This window comes from Varroa destructor, unplaced genomic scaffold, assembly GCF_002443255.2.
Source record: "Varroa destructor unplaced genomic scaffold, Vdes_3.0 BEIS01000001.1, whole genome shotgun sequence".
Lineage (NCBI taxonomy): Eukaryota > Metazoa > Arthropoda > Arachnida > Mesostigmata > Varroidae > Varroa > Varroa destructor.
In genome coordinates, this window is record NW_019211454.1 from 16,569,826 (window position 1) to 16,592,797 (window position 22,972).

At 42.8% G+C, this 22,972-nt stretch overlaps 1 long non-coding RNA gene across 1 annotated transcript; it reads right to left on the reverse strand.

The window, feature by feature from the left end:
- Positions 1 to 17,243: 17,243 nt before the first annotated feature.
- Positions 17,244 to 20,533, reverse strand: LOC147758312 (uncharacterized). The gene is made up of 2 exons (XR_015328033.1): positions 20,164 to 20,533; positions 17,244 to 18,083 (listed from the first exon to the last, which is right to left on the reverse strand). It is a non-coding gene; the product is annotated as an uncharacterized LOC147758312 (long non-coding RNA).
- Between the last annotated feature and the right edge of the window lie 2,439 nt (positions 20,534 to 22,972).

Below are 22,972 nucleotides of genomic sequence, written 5' to 3' on the forward strand. Positions count from 1 at the left end.
GTACTTCACTATAAACCATAACTCACAATCAAGTAATTCAATCATTAAACAAAAAAAAAAGTGCTAGCATACATCCCTCAATATATCTGGAGCAATATTCGAGTCCTAATGTTCGTCCTAGATCGGATGGGCAGTCTTTCAGACAAGGCATTTAGGCTGCAGTAACTCGTGAGTTCGGTTCGGATATTTCGTCACTAGAATAATGTCACGCCATATATGGTATAAATAGTTAAGATGTCAGTCATGTTAGCGGGGAGGCGTTGACGCAATTGACTGTTCCCCTGCAGAGTTAACATTATAGATCTCTATGTTTTCAAAGGAGTTGTTCTGTAGCAGGGTGCTTCTAAAATCGGTGACAAATTCAGCCCAAGTCCAATGTAATCGAGCTTTATCACTGTGATCCTTTATGAACAGAAAACGCTTACTGTCCACCTGAGTAATCACTGTTTTGACATAGATTTTACTTGGAAAGCTTTAATGTAGAATATTATGTACCGCTTATTACTACCACACTTATATTTCATTTAGCTATTAAACATTGAAGGTCGGCAGTAGGTACGAATGCCTCTAGTGCCTAGTTCCAAGTGCTTATAACTAGCAGACGAACCTCGGTCCATTTATATAGCTATTGTGTTTTCTATACAATAGTACATATTCTGTGGCGTATTCTTGTACGGTCAGAAATAAGTTACAAGGGTGGACATATAGTTAAGTCTAAGTTTAAAAAGAAGCTGATCTACCTTTTGTAACAGATGCTACTTAAACGGTAAGCCTAGTATGTTTTTAAAAGCGAGTATATTTCTCCTGAAGTGTTTTTACCCACCCTGCTCATATAAGAATAGGCCTTTAGTTTGGTAATACCCAGGCTCGCAATGAAAATTCAGTAAGGTAACCTATTGAAACCAACGCTGTCTAACCTGTAAACTCACCTTCTTCCTAACGAAGTTTTTTCCTAACTATAAAGCTATGATCCACCTTACTGTAAGCCCCCCTGCCTCTTCTGCCTTAGTGCCTACGTGCTATATTCACGTGCAACGCATGTGCACGATTCGTTCGTGTATAGTAGCCGCTATCTGCTGCTCGGGTAGGCTATTTTAGAATAGCAATAGAAAACGAACAAGGTTTCAATGCCCACGTGTGCGTCCGTCTGGGATGCCGATAGTAGTAGAATATATAGCTGCTATCCAAATCATAGTAACAATCTTTATCGCTACATCACGCGGTAAAAGTAATATTGTGCTTCAGCCAAGACGGACGCCTGCCACGAGTTCGGCAAGAATGAAGTGTGAAGTGCATTTTCCGCGCAAGTAGTTCATTTATCTTTGAAGGGAAATGAGGTAGCTGGAAGCGGGGCTCTCAAAAGGAAGCTTGCCTTTCGGTGTCTAGTCCGCTGGCTGAGCACCCGAGCTCCGAGTAGCGTGAAACGCCACACGCAAACGTTCCGTCACCCTGCCATCACCAGTTGCTTTTGATTATTAGAAATACGAGAGCTGCAAGCAAAAAAGGTTCAAGTACCGCTTGCTTTTATGAAGGGGAAAACAAAGCTAAAACAGGCTGAGCATGTTAATTAAATGGTTTGGTTACCCCTTAGTAGCTAGCGTTGGTGGGAGAACACAATCGGTCAGCCATTCTTAGAATTGTAAGTTGCAAAATGATAGATTAACTATTATATTTGAGACCGGTACATTTCGGGGAACTAACTTTTGTGTCAAGCACAGGGCATGATAGTGCACTTGAACGCGTAAAAGTTGTGACTACTTATTTTCAAATGTAATTCGATAAATAAAAAGCTCAAGATTATTAAGAAAACAAAAACTGAAAAACATGATAATAGATTTATCGAAATCCGTTATTTTTTCAAAGTAATTAAAAAAACAAGAGTCGCGTGACAATTTAAACATGAAGCGGTTCCAAAGATTCTCTTCAAAAGGATGTCATCCGACAGCTTATGCGAGCTCTACCCGATTCTATTGTCAGCCGTTGGTCTTCAAAATGGTGCCCTGTCGTCTTCAAGGTGCTAGCCAACAAAATCGGTCAAAAACTCGCGAGTGAATACCGGAAGTTTGCTGTTGTCCACCGGACGTGGTGGGTGGAGCAGGCTCATGTGGCGCCACTGCTAAGAGGATAAATCGGAAGGTTTTAAGGGCCAAGTGAGGCTGCGATCGAGCAGCCTGCAATAGGGTAGAAGCCACATTGCTGGGTTTATGAGGGGATTGGTGATAAACCAGCTTTGCCCTGCGCGCACGGCGCAGGAGGGCAAAGAAGATCGTGGAGGTTCGAAATCGTGTTTCGTGTATCGATTAAACGCTTGGAGTATCATAGCTTCTTTTCTCTTTCCCTATCGCGTTTTTGCCTCCCTCGTTTATGTCGAGAAAAAGCAAAAAGCTGTAGAAAAATAAATAAGTTTTGAGGTAACGAAAAGCGACAAAAGAAAGCATATGGTAGTTTTGCTTTTTGGCCGCTTCGGGCCATTTTCTTTTCGTCGGCAATGATAGCCTTCAACTGTTGAGGGAGACCTCCGTAAGCATTGGAGAAACAGAGGCATTGGGCTAGCGTTTAGCCAGCGACACCCGGCAGCAGATAAATAGCTAGCAAAACGATGGACATGGAAGGGGAAGTGTGTGTGGGGGTGGTAGGAAAGATTCCCCTCGTAAGGAAATCACTTCGGGAAGGACAAAAGGGGAGAAGACGGAAATGTCCTCTAAGTGTGCGATTACAGCGGGGCAGTTTACTCCACATCGGAGGTGGAAATGGGTGCGCTATGCTAATGCGCAGACGCTCCGGGTGGATGCCCTCGGAAAGGCTCCTATTCGAGAACGGGAACAGAAGAGAAACGGATTCATGGAGAAAATAGATGAACGACCGTCAGTAGAGAGGCGTAAAGCAGAACGCCGATGACGTCTGTGTTCATGTCAACAAATGTTCTTGTCTTATTGTGCAAGACTGGCAGCAACTTGTTACCTGAAAATCTTGTAATACGGTTTGAGCGTTTTTATAATTATATGATTATTTGTATCAGACTAAAAAGTATATTCAGAAGGTATGTCCTGACTCGACACGTCCGTATATCTCAATTTTGAAAATAGTATTTTGGTATATTCGGTTATTACTGCGTTTTCAAGCGTGTTACAAAAACGTGCGTTAACAATTAATTACAAAATATACAAATGTAAAAAACGCTATTTTTAGCCTGCCTTTTGGTCGCCGTTTTTTGAATATTTTATCTCTATACAAAAAATACCTAATACTGAAAAATCGTTGGTGGTACCTCACAGAATAAATAATCTTAACATCACTTATCGTGAAAATAAAATCCAACTTCTACAATAATTACAGGACAAAGAAGCCGCTGGCGCAACGTAATATGGCAGGGCCTAATAGTGTCCAACAATTTATGGCTCATCACACAAAAAAGGATCAAGTTTGTTTTTCAGTTATGCTTCTACCGTAGAACATAGAGATCTGAGATTTTCCTGGCTCAGCCTAGGAGTGCAATTCAAATCGGCCAAAACTTCTAGTCTGAAGAACTGATTTTCTAAAAGAATCTTTTCTCTTTATATATGAATTCAATATTTTTTCAGTTTTATCAAAGTTAATTTCGGTTTTTTCTCACAGAGCCTCTCACATGTATGCGGCATCCAAAATATCCGTTGATTTATCGACATTCCAGTTGTAATAACGTTTCTTCGTTAGCATTATGCATAAATTCCATTTGCGTATATTTGCTTATTGGAGTACAAATCCTCCATATATATCGGTCATCCATGTCATAAGGGGGTGACATTTCGGTTCAAAACAGCGTCCGGCCCGCAGTGCAGGAGATCACCTTTTGCAAAAACCGCACGTGCTTAAAGGGGCATGTATCTAATTGGCTAAACGCTTTAATACTGTGTGTGCCGATTGGCGTGTGGATTGCCGCGCGTCCACCGTACAACTCATCCGTTTGCTACTGCCCCACAGAATATCTGATAGTTCGACCTTACGAATGCACTTAAGCAGTGTCCATAGCTCGAAACGGTAGATACGCCCCTTGAAAGGCAACCCCCCATCCGATCAGATATCATTCAACGGCAGTAGGTCGTGCAAGCACTGACGAAACTTCCTCCAGGAGTTGTGCTGCCTTTCGATGGACGAAGTCAGGGGCATATCGAAAGAAAAACGGCAATGGGCGGCCATCCGGTGCCTACGATATTAAATCAAAAAGCCAATCACTCATATATACAGATATGTATATATATGAGAAGTGATATTATCATAATGGATTTGCCGTAGGTACATGGGGCTTCAGCTGACCCAATACGGCTTGCTGTCCCATCTTGTCTTCCATTCACCGAACCCGTTCCGTCCCACACTTTCGTGCCATGCTAGTCTAAACTGTGACCAGACCGCAACAGCGAACCGCGCTGTTGGAAACGCTATAGTCTCGTTCGTACTCTTCGAACTCGCAGACTTCACTGGCTCTATCATTGGCTATGTCGTCTCGATGCGGTTTTGAAGTTAGAGTGCGCGAGTTTTCGCCTACAAGGCTGACCCACCCTTAACTGACATGGTCGTAGCCGTGATGCCAAAGGCGGGGCTAATGTCGCGTAAGGTTTTGTAGAAGTGTGTTTGCCAACGTTTAACTGGCTGACATTGTGGCCCTTGACCGTTAACATCAGAGCTACACGACATGGCATAATCTGGCTCTGAGCTTTCTCGTATTTTAGAACTACATGTTGATCTTGTTGTCACAAAGACCGCATGACGATAATGGTGGTCATCGTTTTTCTGTAAGGAACCAACTGGTTTGAGTATCGCTGACATTAGTATACAAGTGTACCCTTGTGTTAAGCCAATAGTAACAAGGCAGTATGGCAAGAAAAAATGGCGTCAGGAGCTAAGAGAACTAGAGGCGACGATAAGTCTCAAGGTGCTTCCTTAATTGTAATCCTATAAAGACACGACAACTGATGCATAGGGTTGTTCTAAACTGAAACATTATAGGTGACATATTCTATCTATAGGTGTCCTCGTAGATGTACTAATTATGTTTACCTATTCAGTCTCGTTTGTCCATAATGATGATATTTTTCCAATTCTAATCTGTTCGAAGCCCTTTGTAAACCAAGTAATGCTTGACATCGTATATATTCACATAGCGCGCGGAAGACGGGAGCGGGGATCTATTGTGAAGCAAAACGTGTGGCTGTCATCAGTGCCTTTGTTTGTCTAGACGTGGATAAGCGAAATAGTTCAGTATCAAGTAAATAAGAACATCTATTTTTACCAATTATGGGGGAATATAGGGTATATACGTTTTCGCCTTGCTAATGTGAAACGCCTATTCGGAATCTTAGTATTCGTGTAAAGATATAACTGTTGAACGGGCATCTAACCCTAACGGGCCTCCGGTAAACGGGAAATAGAAGCGATAAAAAAAAAAAAAAAAAAGTTAATAACAGCAATAAACTAGATTTGAAAAAAATGAAATTGCTTTTACTAGCCGTTATTGTACAATGGTCTAAGTAAGACCTGTATTACCTAAAGTTTCAGGTAAAATAATATTTCTAATAGCAATATCTGCGGAAGATTCATTTGTTGTGCCTATTGCCTTTGGTATCTATACGCCTTCGATTATCATAGGTTCAAAAATAGCAGGCAAATTACTAAAACTTCAAACTACGAAAATATATCATATTGAATAGCCACTAAGTATATTTCAATATTATTATTACTATCATTTATCATTCCACAAACCCTGTCATGTAAGTCTTTAATCAACCACGCTTATAAATGGTCCCTTTATCTATCCTACTGAGCCAACAAGTCGCATCCTACGGAGCCAAACAGCAAAAACGTTTCTACAAAAAGAAAAAAGGATCTCTACCTCTACCACCGGCTTGGCCTGCTGGGATGAATGCATTCCCAAAGTTTTCCCAGCAGCATCTAGCCCTGTTCAGTACGCCTCACCACCGTTGGCCAACAGCAAGTTTCCCTCTATTCGGAGACGAGATATCATCTCCTTCGATGCTACAAAAGGACGGACCCCAAACAAAGCTATGGGTGATTTCATTTGCGAAATGCAGTCGTCTCTGAATGACGAAGTCTTGCCAGTGCTCTATAGTCGAGCTGCTACGAGCGGCAAAACCCTAACAATGCTTGTGTGGCTATACGTACACCAGTTGGGTTCGTGTTTTCTACCTTGTGAATACGTGTACATAGTCAGATAAGCAAGCATATAGAGATGTGCGTACATATCCCCTAAGCTTTTCTTTCATTGCGTGTCCAAGGCGTGGGCTGGCATGAACTCAAGACTCGCCATTGGCCAGACCGGCGCCGAACGCTGGGAATTGGGATGTTGGCTACCTCACGGAAACCGCTTACATAGAAATATTTCTATATAAATTCACAGATGAAAAGTCATCTATTTTACCTTGGATACAACTTAATGTTCAAGTAATAATGTTAGTATATCAATGAGTTAATACATAAACTATACCAAATCCTCAGTGTGTTTTTTTATAAACTAGTAGTTACACATTTTTATGCTAAAAAAACTAGTTACACTGTCATGTAGTTTAATTGGGATGAATAAATTGCGTTGTTCAATATAATTTTTTGATTTCCTGCCTTAATTTTTCTTGTCGCTCTCTCTCTTTTTTTTATCTCTCTCGGCTTTATTCATATATACGTTGCAAAGCAAAGGGACCTACTTACATGGAAGGTGGGAAACCGCCTATTTGCACTGCGACAAAAAAAAAAGCCAATTTTGCTTATGATCAGTGTTTTATAAAGTTACATCTTTTTACCAATAGTAGGTAACAGATCTTAGTTTTTAAGAGACTAAGGAATGATTTAATACTGGTCACAGAAAGATTTAAATTCACTTTGCCTCTGTAATGATGAAGGTATAGCGTATTTGGCCGTAAATATTAAATGCCCCCCTTGGTCGTGTCACGTTTTATGATTGTGAAATTACGATAATATCAATTGTAGCAGCAGCACCAGACGGGAAATTCGGCGTATTTGTTTAGAATATGAAACAAGTGATTCCCTCCTGGTTTATCTTTCCGGAAAAAGATATAATGAAGCTCCAGTTCATATTCTGTTTGAAATGCTGGTCTCTGAGTTGCCAGAGGAATTAAAAAAAAAAAGGAGGCGTGTTGTATTTTTTCGAAATCTCTGTACTTAGTTAGTTTCCTTTTAGAGAATATTTAGAAGGATGACCCAGTTTAAACTTCTAAGGAGAGACCTTTACACTTAACTCTGTCTAGGATTTCAGGAGAGATTTGCTGTGAGCGCCGGAAGCTTCTTTATAGGGTTACCATCTACCTGAACCCCTGAATTAGCGGAAGATCAAATGTGAAGAGTTTACCATTTAGAAAGCTTCAATCGAATTTCGCTGACAGTAACTTTGACCGCGGAAACATCGACAGCGAAAGTTATGTCGATAGCACCCATTATCGATTACTGATTACCTACTTCAGCATGATGGCAAGCATTTCATCGCCTACTGCAACAATCCTTAATAGGCTTTTTAGCGACTTGGAGAGTGGCCTGACGGCGTCATTTGCCGCACGACTCGAGACAATTTACATGTTTAATGCGCTGCTAGGACATGTGGTGAACCAGCTTGTCAACAAAAGTTAGATATCAATCGATAACTAGATAGAGATACTTGCAGGACAATAGCCGGACTTGAAAAGTTAACATTATGGTTGAACCTGTCGCCAAATAAAGCTTTACTGATAACTTACGCAATCCGTTGTTTAGCAAAAATAACGGAACAATTATCGGGAAGTGGCAAGATATGGCGAATCATAACACGAATAGACTGAACGTATGTTATAATCTTTGTGGTTGAGACTCTGAGTATGGCAGTCAGAGCTATTCAGGTGATTCAAGGCCCTACTGCCCTACGTAATAGGTGCTAATGAAATACAACAACTAGATTACTTTTAACCGGCTCATTACGCCTCGCTTCGCTTGGTGGCGCTGTTCACCACTAGATCCATTGCGTAGCGCCTGTCAATAGTTTAACTAGGATTATTTAACACGAACGTTCCGCTACACATTTCACAGTTACAAATAGAACTTATACATAATAACCCAACTTGTCTGTAAACCTTTTAACCGAGTGACCGGTTGTTTTCTCATCGGGTCCATAGTTTGAATTAATAAACGCGCAGCTTATATGTGGGCTTTTGGCCCAAACCAGCATCCTGCGATGGCTGCTTGCTGCTGCGGATTTATTATGTTGCACGTATAATAATTTCTAACTGCATTTTTATATGACGAAGCGTGAAGCGTTGTACCGTTTGTTTTATAATGTGGTCAAACGTTCTTCTGAATATATATAGTAACGACCCGGTGAACAAGATTTGATTTCCATTTTAAGCTTAGTCTGCTTTTGCATTATCTTTAATTGATAAGTGAACATTTTCATTTTCCTAAGGTCCCTTTGAGGGAATAGAACATTTCATGCGTTACTTTTTCACTAACGTAACTAAAACAAAATACCATTTTATTACAAAGGGGGAAAAATACAAAACGACCAAAAAAAAAATTAGACTTTTTTAAAACAATACCACCACTTTTTTTGCTTCGTTCTCCTTAACGACACTGACTGGCTGTATTTCGCTATAACCTACGCTTTATACAAAGGGCCTCAATTGGATACGGTCGTCGTCTCATAGTGATATCTACTTGAGACAACTAGACGTATACCGTTAGTGACTCGCACGCTGCCGCAGACTTCGTTACCTCGTGCCACATGGCGAGCGCTAAGACCAGCGCTGCTGAAGGTCTACTAGCTGCTGCCAGTGCTCTAGCCGAATCTACGGACCGTTGTTCAGGCTGTTGAACTAGTTGCTGCTGCTGGTGCTTCTACAAATGGCCGGACCGCACCGAAACGACCTACCAGTAACCTAGCGTTGCTGAAACAGGTCAGCCGGACAAGGGAGGCGATCTCTACGTAGGTGATTTGCCCATGAAGAGAAAAAGAGTACCAGAGAGATTGCGTTAGATAGAGGCGCGAGATAGATTCACCATGCAGACACGAAGGCGCTTTTCTCATTCTTGCAAAGGGAAGTCCTCCCTCATCCGCCCCTCGTTCACTCCTCCCTAGAGCTTGAGACTCCCCAGAGCTCGCTAGCCCTTGCCTTATCCGACGTTACCTACCTGCCCCCGACTTCAGCTGCATGATGTCAAGTCTAGCTCATCGTCTGCAGCTTCTTGTGTTTTATATGAACTCGCTCACTATTCAGACGAAAGCTACTGCGCCGAAGTATTAGAGGCAAGAAGGACACTTTTGTTTCACCCTGCCTTTTCTACCAGTTTCCCTCTCTGCCTCTCTCTCGGTCAGCCGCATTTTCTTCCTCACTGTTTCTCGTTTCTTCAGTCTTTACTTCGTCTCTTTTCGTAGAATAGCCGCGCAGGCGGAGGAAGCCCACAGCTCCATTCTAGTAGGTGCACGGTGTAATCGCTTCGCGAGTAGGTCAAAGAGCAACGGAGACGTTACCAAGGAGACCAAATGGGCTGAACGAGAAAAGGACACACTATAGGGGTCGGGGGAAGGGACAAACGACCTCGTAGACTGATCTTGGAAAAAGTCCCTTGGAGGGGTCCTACTGATTCAGACAGCATACGCACACACGGTCTCACGATAGTGTGACAACATGAACGTTACGTTGGGTGGTAACCCAAGCCCAAACCAAAAATGAGAAAGGAAAGCAGACAGCCGACGCAGTCAGGAAAAAGCGGAATGATATTCTGTTTATACAAATGAGTCGCTGCCTCGGACGGTCCGTTAAATCTGACTCTCTGTGTCTACCGTAGCCCCTAGCACGTGGCCGATATCTCCAGTACTACTGAGCTCGGTGGAACCGCGCTTTAATACCAACTGAATAGCAATCCCTATCTAGTTCTTTGTTTCTTTGCATACACATGTCTACCCACGTTGCCGTTACCGCCGCCACCTTCTGCGCTGCTGTCGTTTTGTTCTGCCTACGTTTTCTGCTGGCCTGTTCCTATACGAATATCCCCGTTGTTTCGTGCTGCTTTGACCGGTAGCCGTCACTGACGCCGAGAGTTGGAAGTAGAGGCGCAAGTATCTTAAAACAAAAAGGAAGGCTAGACGGAGAAGAGCAAATGGTCTCTTGAAACAGGTCAGAAGAACGGCCAACCTGTAACAGAAATGCCACCCGGTAGAAAACGTGATTTCCGAGGACGTGGCGGTGCCTAGTATTGTCCCAGCCGCCTACTACATGCCGCCTGCTTAAATTACGCGCCGCAAGCTTAACAAGTGTGTAAAGGACAACCCCTTTCGATTTTCTCTCTCTCTCTATGTTCGACGTGGAATGAGGTAAGCATTGTACGGTCGTATGTAGCGCAATGCTCTAACAGACGAAACGACACTGAGTAGGTGAGTGCTTCGAAAAACTGGTACCTGCGCGCTGGACAACCAGTGGAGAATGCAGGCTTGTCGCGCTAAGGCGAGGCTAGAAGAGGGTTACATCCGCCGTGTGAACTAAGTTACTACTGTATCGTCAGCAAATACCGTCGCTGCCACCGTTATTAGCATTACTAGCGACTGCTGATACCGTACAAACAGCAGAAATCCGTTACGTTCAATGGCAGGTTCTTAGGCTTGCCTTCGACAGAAAGCGGCCCTAAGTCACTCGCCAGTACTGGCTGCCGGCTGACCTATCATGATCACGTTATTCCATAGCAGCGAGCTAACCTAATAGCGTTAGATAGGCGCTGTATCAGACAACAGGTAGAATGGAGTTGATATGGTGGGAATACGTTACGCAGCACGAACACCTGTGTGATATGAAACCTACATAAAATAAGGTTCGGTCAAGCCCTTATAGGAGTGTATGTTTGCTACACCGATATTTAGGTGTTTAGTGTACATTTCATTGCGACAGTTCATGAGAACAGAAACATACGAAGCGACGATTAAGCAATAACGACTAAGACAGTAAAAATCATGAGAAAAAAACCATTTGCACACACGTTGGGGATAGTTTTTTGTCCTCTTTTACTGCTTAGCTTTCCTCTTATGCAAACGTAAACTAAAAAGCCAAAAATGTATCGGTAAATTACAGGATCGAATAGCACGGACATCAATAAATTCGACAGAAAAGATGTCATGATTACCGAAATTATTGCCGTGATAAGGTTGGTCGTTGTGTAACCAATCTTTCCGCTAAAAATGGGTGTTCATCGAAAATTTGTAAGTTGACCGCCTATCGCTGTTTCTATCGAGACCTGGTCATCGAAAACATTTTGTAGTGCATAAATACGTTGAAAATACAAAGTGACCTGCTGATACGCACTGCTACATCTCTTAGCCATACAGGATTCTCAGAGGTGATTTACACTCCCAGGAGAGTCCCAAAGACGGGTGGTCTTCTTATTTATGCTGGTTTGTGGCTCGTGCCATGAACACCATTGAGTGCGAAGTCGTGAAAAAGATGTTTCTCACTGTGGGAAGCTTTATATTTGAAAGAAAAAGTGAACGCGACGACGACGACGACGACGACGACATGGTAATCAACCGATCATCTCCATACATTATCTGCCCCTTGCGAGTTATTCGCGTTGGCGTGAATGACCAGGGTTGGGCTCTCGCTTTCGTAAAGGGGCTTCTTAGGTGAAACACTAATAAAAACACAAAAGTCTTTTGCTTCGTGTTGCGTGGACAATCACGAATTACAAATTCTGTTTGGTTATTGATGTGGTTCGGAGTGCGACGTTCAGCCGACTACTATTCGTGGCCAAATTCTGAAGACTAAACACAGTGGACAAGCTGGTAGAACATCTCGCAACCTACGTCTAACTTGCGACCTTCATGGTCGTGACGGTAATTTTTATTAAGAGGCGTCTTGTACTTGCTTAGCAGCAGCTGTAAGTGGACATCCCCTCACCGTCACTATACGTCACGAATCCCTCGGAAGTGGAAACGGAATAGGCGTATCATCAACAAAATGAGTACGAGCCACGAATACTGCAGCTTCTCAAGGTGGTTCAGAGAAACTTCAGATCACCTCGAGGCAGATCAACGTCGACAGAGAGGGGTAGTGGAACAATAGAAACAAGCGAGCCTCTTGTTCTACTCCCATCTTATAACTCACCCCCTTAGCTAAGCGAATTCCTCGGATTTTAGGAGGCGACACGCTCGTTCAAGCGGCAAGCGGCTTGCACGCTTAGCTCTATAGGAACTCTTTGATTCTGCGGTACGTCAAGCGGCTCACATAGGTAGTGTACGCACCGATAAACACGAGTCCGTTGTACTTCGCAGCTGCCAGCATGTGAAGTGTCTCCAACTTCAAGCCACGTATGAGGTGTGATGCGACGGGAAGAGCATCCAAACGTATACCGCGAATTTTCGTCTTTTACACGAAACAATGTCGTCGACGAAAACGACAAGAACACAAAATTACAATGAATTTACAAGTGTCGTCTTGCCAACCGAAATAAGAGGCGTCTGTTTCGTCGGGTTAGTGGTCTCGCGGAGGGAATTGGTTTCGTATGCAAAAACCCACCTTAGCGAACGGCGAGCAGGTTCTTATAGATATTTGCTCTGTTTGCTTAAGGTTGGAAACCTAGACCTGTAACTGGCTATGAGTTAACTATTCCGTGCAGTTTTTGTGACCAAAAGCAGCCTCTAAAATAGTTGCAATTTAACATACTAACTCAAAACGATCACGAGGTACCATCATGTTCATGTCCAGGTTAAGCGTAGAGATAACCGATCATTATCGTCATGTTTCTTTCAGACGCGATTGTGATTTGGTATAGTTCAAACTGTGCGTCTTGCTGCCATATTTGAATAGGTTTATTTCTAACAGAAGAGAACAAAGATGTATTTTGTAAAGCGTTTATACGACGTTTTTCAATAACTCGTATTTTCATAGCAGGTGAGGGACATTTGAAAAACTTTGTGTTCTTGTCCGAGTTTCGATAGGCCATATGAAATCAGGACATAATTTTATCTTTGAATATTTAATTCCACTAACTTGTTTATGTTAAATATATTGGGAAAATAATTTCTTAAGTAATTTAGAGAAAAACAACCGTGTCCGACGACGGCTGCTGCGTAAAGGAAATCCTGCATTGACACTAGTTCTAAACGCTGCTAGTAACAATATTCGGAAACACACATATTTCGTGGTCGCGTAATGAAGAGAGTAAATATTGATGTTTGTACCTACATTTAGGACATGTATGTTTAAAGATGCCTACGTTGGTGGATTTTTTAGGTTATTTGTTTTTTATAGTGAAACTTCTAAGTTTTCTAGTAGTAACATAGTTTGGGACAAATACTCAAATAGATTATATATAGAACATTGTTAGCTACTTTGAACTACCTACCTAGAACGGTTTGAAGCGCATGAATGGTCCGCGTTATAAAGCAACCCTATCTGAGAAAGATGACTGTTGAAAATTAAAAACTGATGACAGAGAACCTCATTTACCTTCGAAGTCGACATCCTCCAAACTACCAATATCATAGAGTGTTTATTTCTTTTATCAGTAAATTATTGTGCATTTTGTACGAAATTTAGCTATATTATCTTGTAAATAATTATGCAGTATATTAAGCAGACTACCTGAACATAAACACATGTCTATTAATAACTTTGAATATCTGTACAAGTTGCACGGCTTTGAAGTTTACAAAACAGACACAGATGGACGGCTAACAAATACCTGTCGTGAAAAACATTTTTATCGAATCGTCTCTTATGTTTATTTTCTTTTACCTTGAGCTAGGGAAGCTACCTCGTAAAACCGAAAGACAAGAAAAGAAAAAAAACGACAATGCATTGCGCCATCACCATCGTTAAATCTAATAATACCAACTTCTATAATATCTTAACTTCTTGTACACTTTGTTAAAAATTAAATTAGAATAATAACTGCATTAGTGCACGGCTTCTGTTTTGATAAAAATCTCTTTATATATATATATATATATATTGTTATTTTGAGAAAAATCCGGATCATTCTCATTACAATAAAAGAAAAACGCTTTGAAGAACAGCCGAAACTACGACTTACTAAGAAATAAATTAAAAAAAAAAAACAAAACTGATAAATAGGACTAAACATTAAAAACGTTATCTACGATACAATATATTCTTCGCCTGCGTGCAAACATGAGATGTGTCATATCGAGATTTGATGTGGCTTGATCACATTTGGTAAGGTCATATTTTTTCCTGTTGTCGGGTTATTTTTTAAGTTTTAGGAAGTTACATCGTTGTGTTACTTCCAGATAATTTCAAAAGGCAAAAAATCATATTGACGTTAATAGTCTTGCTTTACTCCATTCACGCTCCTCCGGCGATACTTTGTTTCCTTCCTAATCGGTGCGAACTGTTAGCGGCCATCATACAATTCAATACAATCCTAGCACATTCTACAAACAACAATTACCTCCACGGAGTCGGATCATAGAACTCAATACTGAACGTAAAACTTTCCCCATATTCCAGTTTTCGCACACACCTAACGACCCGTAGCACTATTTCAATTATTACTATGATTGTATCTGCTGTGCTATCATGGCGAAGGCCTCAACCATCTACAATTCGACGAGATACTGAAACTGCCTCGATCCATCTCATGACATTCATCCCTTATGACAAGAACAGCTGCAACGAACGTTAACAGCCGCGAGCAGCGCAATTGGCCTGTGCAAGACAACGTGAGGACTCGGTGAAGAGGAACTCGACGCGAAGGCAGCGGCAGTGTCGGCAAAAGGACGACGACAAGAATGAGGATCCGCGGCCGTGGGAAGTAAATCCGAGTCCATTTTTCATCGTGGTCACAACATCGCGTCAACGACCTTAGTTCGCCCACTACCACCGCCTACCGCCTGCTCAGTTAGAACGATACGTATCTGGCTCCTCTGTGTCCCTTCGTCGTGGCCGCCGTCCTGTACTGTACTGTTGCTCTAGACGGGATAGAGCAGCGTCGTCTGGACGAGAGCAGTCACAGAAGAACAGAAAAAAGAGAAAGCAACAGTGAGTCCTCGCCGTGGCTGTCGTTGCCGTAGCTGTATGATGTTGGTACAGCCGACCGACCCTTAGTGGGTCGAACCCACAAAGTGGAACACTGCACGAACACTATTCCACCCTGTGTTTTGGCGTTTTTTTTCAGCTTCTCTCTTCACCCGCGTCGGCCAGGCGGGTTAATGCTCCATCTGCCCGGTCTGAGCCGCCTCCATACCCGCAACGGTCGCAGAACTCAGGGCCAGCAGATCCTTCTCGCAAGCGACTGTTCCCAGCTAGTGAGACGACGAGGTTGCTGGACGCGTTGCGTTGGATCTTTGTCCAGTGCCTCTAACTTGCGTCTGGGCCGACAAGCAACTTCTTCCGGGTAATGCTCCCTGCAGAACCTCTCGCCAGACCTCTGGGAGAGCTCATAGCAAGTCTAAGCAGGCTATAGCTGTGCGATGCGAAGGGGCGTCGTCGTCGTATCTTGATTGCTGCCTTAGGGGGAATGGATAGCCATGAAGATTGTCAAGAATCAGGAGGAAGCCTACGACAGACAGAAGCTTGCGACATTCCCGGGGGTGTACGGGCGTTAGGAGGCTGCAGTTGACGCTCGGCAAGTCCTTGTGGTAATAGTACTGTTCTTATGTCTATGGGATACAGTCAGCCATGGTGATGCCAACCCAGGCGTATTTATAGCATTGTGTGTAGAACAACAAGCATTGAGCATGTACTTGTCTTCGAGTAAACTAGCATAATGGCGTACGGGCAGCACAATGTGGGGAAAGCAGCGAAAAACTAGGTTAAGAGTGGAAATTGCAGATGCAAACTTTGATGCACCTTTTTTTTAATTTATCACAAACTGCTTCTCATTTACTATATTTAGAGTTTGTCAAATTTTACTTAGTTTTATTAATATTTTAAGTACAGGAAATCTGATGTCTTTTGATATTCACCTTTGCTATTAAAATGCAGCAAAAACGACAAATTGTCAAGAAGCCATAGATCTTGTACGATCGCCCTCTGACTTTGACGGAACTAAGCAATCGTTCGCGGCTACATTTGTAGTCCTTCGTAACTCTGTCTATGCACTATGACATAGATGTAGACATATAAAGTTAGATTTCAGCCATATTGCTCTGTGCAATTAGGAAACCTAAACCCGAGCTGTTAAAAAAACTAGATACCCCTCCAATCGATGTGTCTAGCCTTGTGTACCATCTACGATTCGGCCGGATCATAAATCCTGAACATTTAGCGTTATGCACTTGATGCTGGGGTATACCTACAAACACGTAGGGTCCCTCGTTTGGCTATTGAATATTGAGCACTCTTAAGCCACCCTAATTGCATGGCAGCTAACTGGTATATATGGCTAAATCTATTTATATCAGGTATACCGAGATCGTACGTTAGGTAAGCATAGAAAAGAACGCTGCACTGCGGGACATACAGGGTAATGGAGAAGGTTGCTGTGCACGAACTAGAATCCACGTTGCGCCTAACGTTGAACCAATTGACTTAATGAATTATCTAAAAATACGAAACTTATTATATTATAGTGCACCATAAATAACTATTTTAGTGAGAAAATAGTCTGTGGAATATTGCAGAACGTATATAAACGAATGTAGAAGGATTAAATTTGCACTCAATTCTCACATTTTTTTTTTCATTAGCTAAAGTCCAATAGCGCAGCGACGACTTTTTTTTTTTTTTTTTTTTGATTACCCTGAATACGCTACATTTTCAAGTTGGCATACTGCACCCGATGCGCAATTTTGCCACCACTGGTCGACGGCTGGAGCACGTGCTAAAGCCTATGCCGCTTAGCCGATTTACGAGTGGAAACCGATTGAACCGACTGTAGAAGGCAATGGAGTTTACTGGAGTTCATCGATATGCCAGTCACTCGAAGAGCCTCTGTTAGATCAAATGAGGATGAGACCAACACGAGAGAGATGGCAGGTCTCACGACCTACCCCACCCCTATGTTTATGCCGTTGGAATAACGACGCGATGTAACCTGGCCTGGGCAAAGTTGCAGGGAAGTATGGTCGTATAGATTCCGCTTGTAGCGTGTAGTGAAAATCTAAGCTTTACCGGATCTTGAACGGTGTCGCAAGTTCAGTTTGCAGTGTTGTACGCTCCTTCGACTGTTCACCTGCCTGTTTTCGCCTTGCTGTTATTATTTAATCGTTTTTTTTGCTCGCGTTTCGCAGCTGTGCATTAAATTATACTCACAATAAATATCACTTATAGTATTAAAAATCATTTTTATAATTATAAAATATAATGTCTCGACACGGTAAGAGGATGTCAAAGATCACAACAAGCAACTACAACAGAAATTCGGATTAAAATATATGAACGGTATAGATCCAGTGACGCAGCCTCCTTCACTTTTCGTTAGTCTTATATTGTCGATCAAAATTCTCCTCGTAATGTTTCAGTCACGGAAGCTTCTCCTGTTAAGTTCCGGTAAAGGCCGCCTTCGACATGTTGAATTCACCGAAACCTTATCGTGAAGTTCAACAGCTGATATGAAGAATATCTCGAGCATCGTCGGCTGCATCAGGCTTGTACTGATGCTTAGTTTGGTCAATCTTTTTTGAATGTTAGCAAACTCAAACTTGCGTTTTTAAGCCTCCGTCCGGTTTCGCCAATGGTGGTGCCGTGCATTTTTTCTTGTGGCGCTAGAATGGTTGAGGGATCGACAGATAGATAGCTTTAAAGCCTCGGGCTGTGGCCGGATTCAGGTCTCCGGCGGCAGCCCCAGGGAGCGGGGCAACAGCGAGGAGCGGATCGGTCGAAGGCGACCATCTCAAATATTGAAATCATTCCATAGACGCGGGCCCTGCGAACGCCGTGTATCGCGTCGAGTCCGTTGACTCGTTGGCAAGGACGGGTAGATGGTGGTGAAGAACGGCGCAATATTTCTTTTCCTGAGAAATCGAATCACGTCGCGCAGAGCCTACCGTCCGCCTGCCTTACGAACGCAGGAAGGTCCTTATATAGGGAGTTAAGAGAAAACTGTTCCGAACGGCTGCGGTTTTGACCAGCCGCATGTCAACACAACCTATAAGCATATACCAGCTGCAAATCAAGAAACGCTACGTTAATTACTACTTGGCATCTCAATAAATTTATATCGCGCGATAGAACATCGTACGAAGGATGTGCCAGAAACGCATCATTCCGTTAATTTCTTCAATCCTTCAATTTGTAATTATCGGTATATTTTAAAAAGTATGCGTTCTCTCGATCGTTTATAGCCGTTGAAATCGGTATCGATTTTATATTTGAGATCTTAGTAACAACCAGACAATTTAAACCTTTCCTTAAGTGTCTTTTCTGTTGATCTACTTATTGTTTTTTATAACAAACTTCAGTTTTATTGAAATATTATAACCTGATAAATAATAATCTTATACTGTCATAAACTATATATCCCGAATGTACAGTTATATATATGTGCTCTTGAATTTAACTTTAATGATGAAAGTACTAAGAGTTCATGACTAACACATAACTCTGTTTTAGGAAGAGTTTACTTTAAAAATATAAGAGAATAAAGACACTCTTCTAAGAACATTTGTACGATACTCGTCGCACGCTCGAAGTGGATTTTAGCTTCCATGAGTTTAGAGGAGCTTGCCGCAGCCCTTCATATGACCACTGGGACTAACAGCAGTATAACCTATTGTTTCTTCACTATGCTTTACCTCTGAGCGGCAGCGTTTGGCCCCCTATGTACAAGTCAGCTAAGCGGATAGAGAAACCCCAATGTGGAGTGGTGGAAAAGTGACTTTGCACAAACCCCCGACTCCCACCACTTACACATGGGTCTTCTAGAACACACATCGACACATGGACACCTTGAAACAAACATTCGACCCACGGATTAGTCTATGGCCAGCAGGCGACCGGTTGCCCAAAAAGTCTTTTCCATCCGACTTACTAAGTACCGAGAAGGACGCAGGCGAGTGGCTTTCCCGCTATTGGCCCGAAAGACACATAGCACCGCCCAATTTCGCCCATGCACAGAGGGGCCATAAAGTGTCATCGTTTCTTCAAGATCTATTCTGACGTGTCCGACGCAGGCTGGCATGCCACTGGCCGATAGCAGTTTCGTGTAGCTAGAATAGGTAGTCGCTTGTTCGCCCGTTTCGTCTGATATAGACTCATTTCTGACTTAATATCTATGTGCTTGATCGTGTCAGAGACATTCGTACATACAAATGGAGGTGCGCTCAGACCTCAGGTCGCTGCCGTTTCTAATTTATGTTAGAAAAGGAAAGAGTATTTAATGCTTTTACCGGTTCGATCCTCTTGCGCGAGTACCGCTAAGGATCGCAGCAAAACGCTATCATCTTGTGAGTACATTGCAGGCTATAGCCGGTCCAATAGTTGATCGGCATCGTCGAGAGGCGCGATCTACTATTGGAAATTGCTGCTTATTCAGCAGCTTTGAAAAGAAGCAGCGTTTTTATAGGATACTTCGCACGACTAGTTCTTTTTTTTATTAATATACATCCCACATAACCTTGTTGATAGCATAGGTATTATATGTAATACGGGCTGATGAAAATTAACCTTTACTTAATGGAACGGCATTTCCTGCTAAATATGGAATTGAGCCCGTCAGGTTATTTAACGGGTTTTAGAGCTCAATCATGTTTTTGAGATCACTGACAATATCTTTCTGAGTTGGTCTAAGTTCTGCTTAGAAGCTGGCAACGATGCAGCATCGGTCGAGCAGCGTGGACCATTACATCAATATTCGAAATTGTGTCTTCAAAAGGCAATATTTATCTATAAAGTGGAAGGTACAATTCTAAACTTGTGCGTTTCATGCAAAAACGGAGTTACATTTTAACTTCCTTTTCTGATAGAGTGCTTAGCTCGTTTTTTTCTCTCGGCTAGAAGGCAGCTTGTACAGACCGTTTTTGTTAACCTGTATTGGTGAAAGACAGGCGTTCAGATGGGAAAAATCAATTTTCTCAAACGACGTATTTAACTTTCTCTTAATGGCAGATCAACTGAACAATTACTACTACGATACATTTACATATCATACAATGCACGGAACTGCTATATAATATACAGTTATATAACACAAAGGTATACATATCCACAACTCGGCCACATATGCACATTCGAACAAGTGGTGTACCGTGATTTTTCGTTGATGTACCGTAGATTGAAGACCGAACTGCTGCACTACCCGTAGCCATTATCATCTACTCATCATACTGTTCTATTCAAATTTCTTATTACAATGTGACATTATATACGGCTCTCAATTATACTCTAGGGACCTGCTGTATGTCCCCTGGATACACCTTCAGATAACGAGTATCGCACTGGGCAACGATTGCATTGTCCACTCTTACAACTACTAATGATAATCATTTTACTGGATTCAGCGACGCGTTGTCCAGCCGATAGCTTTCAAGATGGCTAATCTTTACGAGCAAGAAGCGTATGACGACGGGTGATGCCAAACCACATTTGTTTAGCTGAGCTACTTTCTGCTTTTTGATATTACTACTGTTACCTTTATCACGCCCGTTAATAGTTGCTTTTTGGCTGTAACATACACACAGATCTTATGCAGGACGGTTTCATTCTCCTATCAGAACTCTGTCTGACCCTCTCTATTTTTCTCGCACATCTTCATTCGACCGGATGACTCAGGTGGCGTGAGACAGGCGCTCCGAGGCGTGAGTCCATTTAGCAAAGAGGTTACTGCCTCATCCCACTGTTCGGAGAGTGTATATTTTACTCCTCACCCATAGTACCCTATATTGTCGCTAAACACCCAGAAGACAACCGGTTGTGCCCGACTCCGTCTAGAGGCATTTGTTGGCCTCACCATCCAAACGGAGCTTGCCTTCGCGGCCCCGTGTGTTCTTCAGCTTTCCCTTCTCCAAAAGAAAACAGGAAAAAGGAGGTCAGATACAGAAAGAAAGAAGCACTCAATCTTGGCGTACCGTTTGGGGTCGGTCCCAAATCCTCGGCGAGTTCGGAGGGAGTTGCTCGCCGTTGCCTGCGGCTGCTCCGTTTTATGCAGTCTGCACCAGTCTGTTCGATGCCCTATTCATGTTCGGAAGGAGCGTCCCAGGCTACTACACCTAGTCCAACGGTAGACCGAAGCGGCAAAAAGCCTCTATGCGTCGACTTCTCTCTCCCTTTCGTCTATTATGGCGTCCGGTTGATGAGCCCAGTAAGAGCCGCTCAAGCAAACGGAGTGCTAAGATCGTTGGGAACTGAGCGAGTGTAGGAAGGAAAGAGGTTTAGTCTTTGTGTCTGTCCATGTGTAGGTTGTGTGTCTCCGTGTGCGGGCTCGTGACAAAAAGAGAGCGAAAATCGGGACAAAATGAGGAAATGGTAGAGTTCTTGCGGTGGCCCCAACCGTGGCGTCAGCAGCGGCAAAGGTAGCCGATACAAAGTAGGCGCGTCGCTCGCCACCGTGGGTGACGCAAAGGCAGGTACTTATACAGGAGCGTCTCGGCCGACGTCGCACTGAAGGCGACGATGTTCTTTGACAATATGGCTTATGACAGTGATGATGAGAGCTAGCCATGACGCCAATGGTGACGCTAATGCTAGTAGCAATGAGATATTGACGATGGGCTTCTACCAATGATGCTGCTGTGTCGGCACTCGTTATCGTCTTGTTGGGCATTATCGCCAACGAGACACCAATAACCCACCGGGGGACCAAAGGCGCAAAAGCTTGGGCTGCCACTAAGCTAGACTAACAGGCTAATGGTCGTTGACGAGTAGGGCTCATTGGGAACAGTGACTTCGATGGCCCGGTGCGCCGACGGGGCCGATTGGACAGCGCAATTCGACCGCCCGAATATGGGATACATAGAGCAAAGGCAGGAAGGGAACAGAGGGAGCTGTGAGGCACCGCACTGAAGGAATCGGATGGGGGAACTAGTAATCCCGCAGAGTGTGCGAAGTGGTAAATTGACAACTATGCTTATGATTACAATGATGATGAAGCATGGCAAATAAGCTGTTCCGCAAATAGATCCGAATCATGCTAATAGCAAGAATAGTTTATGAAAAAAAATACGTATCGGCTGTAGTTAGCTGCGGTGGTTTTTTTCTGAGAAATTAACTGGGGCTTGCTATACATTTGGTTAAATGAGTTCAGCTAAAGGGTAACGAAAAGCAGAAGCAGAGAATTGAAAAGGAATGGTCTTAAGACAGGTTGATAATGAGAATAAGGGCTTTACGAAGGAATGTCTATATGAGTAAACAATTGGAAAGTTCACAGAAAATAGCAGTTCTATTTGGCTTATAAATTTTTAGTTGTTCATTGATACCCAGAAAACTAAGGCAAGGAAGACGTATGTATCAAACTAATTAAGTTGAGTTATAAGACGGGTTGGAGCTCGAATTGCTGTTGTCGTTCTCCCTGAGGCTCTCCAACGGCATCGGTAACGACGTACCCATCTAGTTACTTGCCCAAGGGATCCAGGTCATTTGTTGCACACGACCTGAACAATATGTCACGTCTACGATGGTGTCCAGTGAAAGTTCTTCTAGGCGACCAGGCCTAGGATGGCTACCTCTAATCCACTACATTGCATATACAATCCCATCGATAGGGAATGTTCTCATATAATGAAAACAAATATCGTCCATAACTTTCTATTGGTAAAGTAGATAGCAGACCCTTCGATGACTTTGCATCTAAGTACTTATCTCTCTGCATGTATAAGTATGTATAAGACGTACAGGTTCACGTCGTGCAATATAAGTGTCAATTTCGAATATCTTCTTTACCTATAACCGTAATAATTGCAGTGGCAGTTGTGCTTATTGGTGTGGTTCACCCTTCTTAGCGAGCAGCCTTCGCACATGCCCTAGAGGATTATGCATCACCATTAATGAATAGTTTTTCATCGGTTCCAATGTGATTCAATAGCTGCGACAAAGACGCGTAACGTAAAATACATATATAT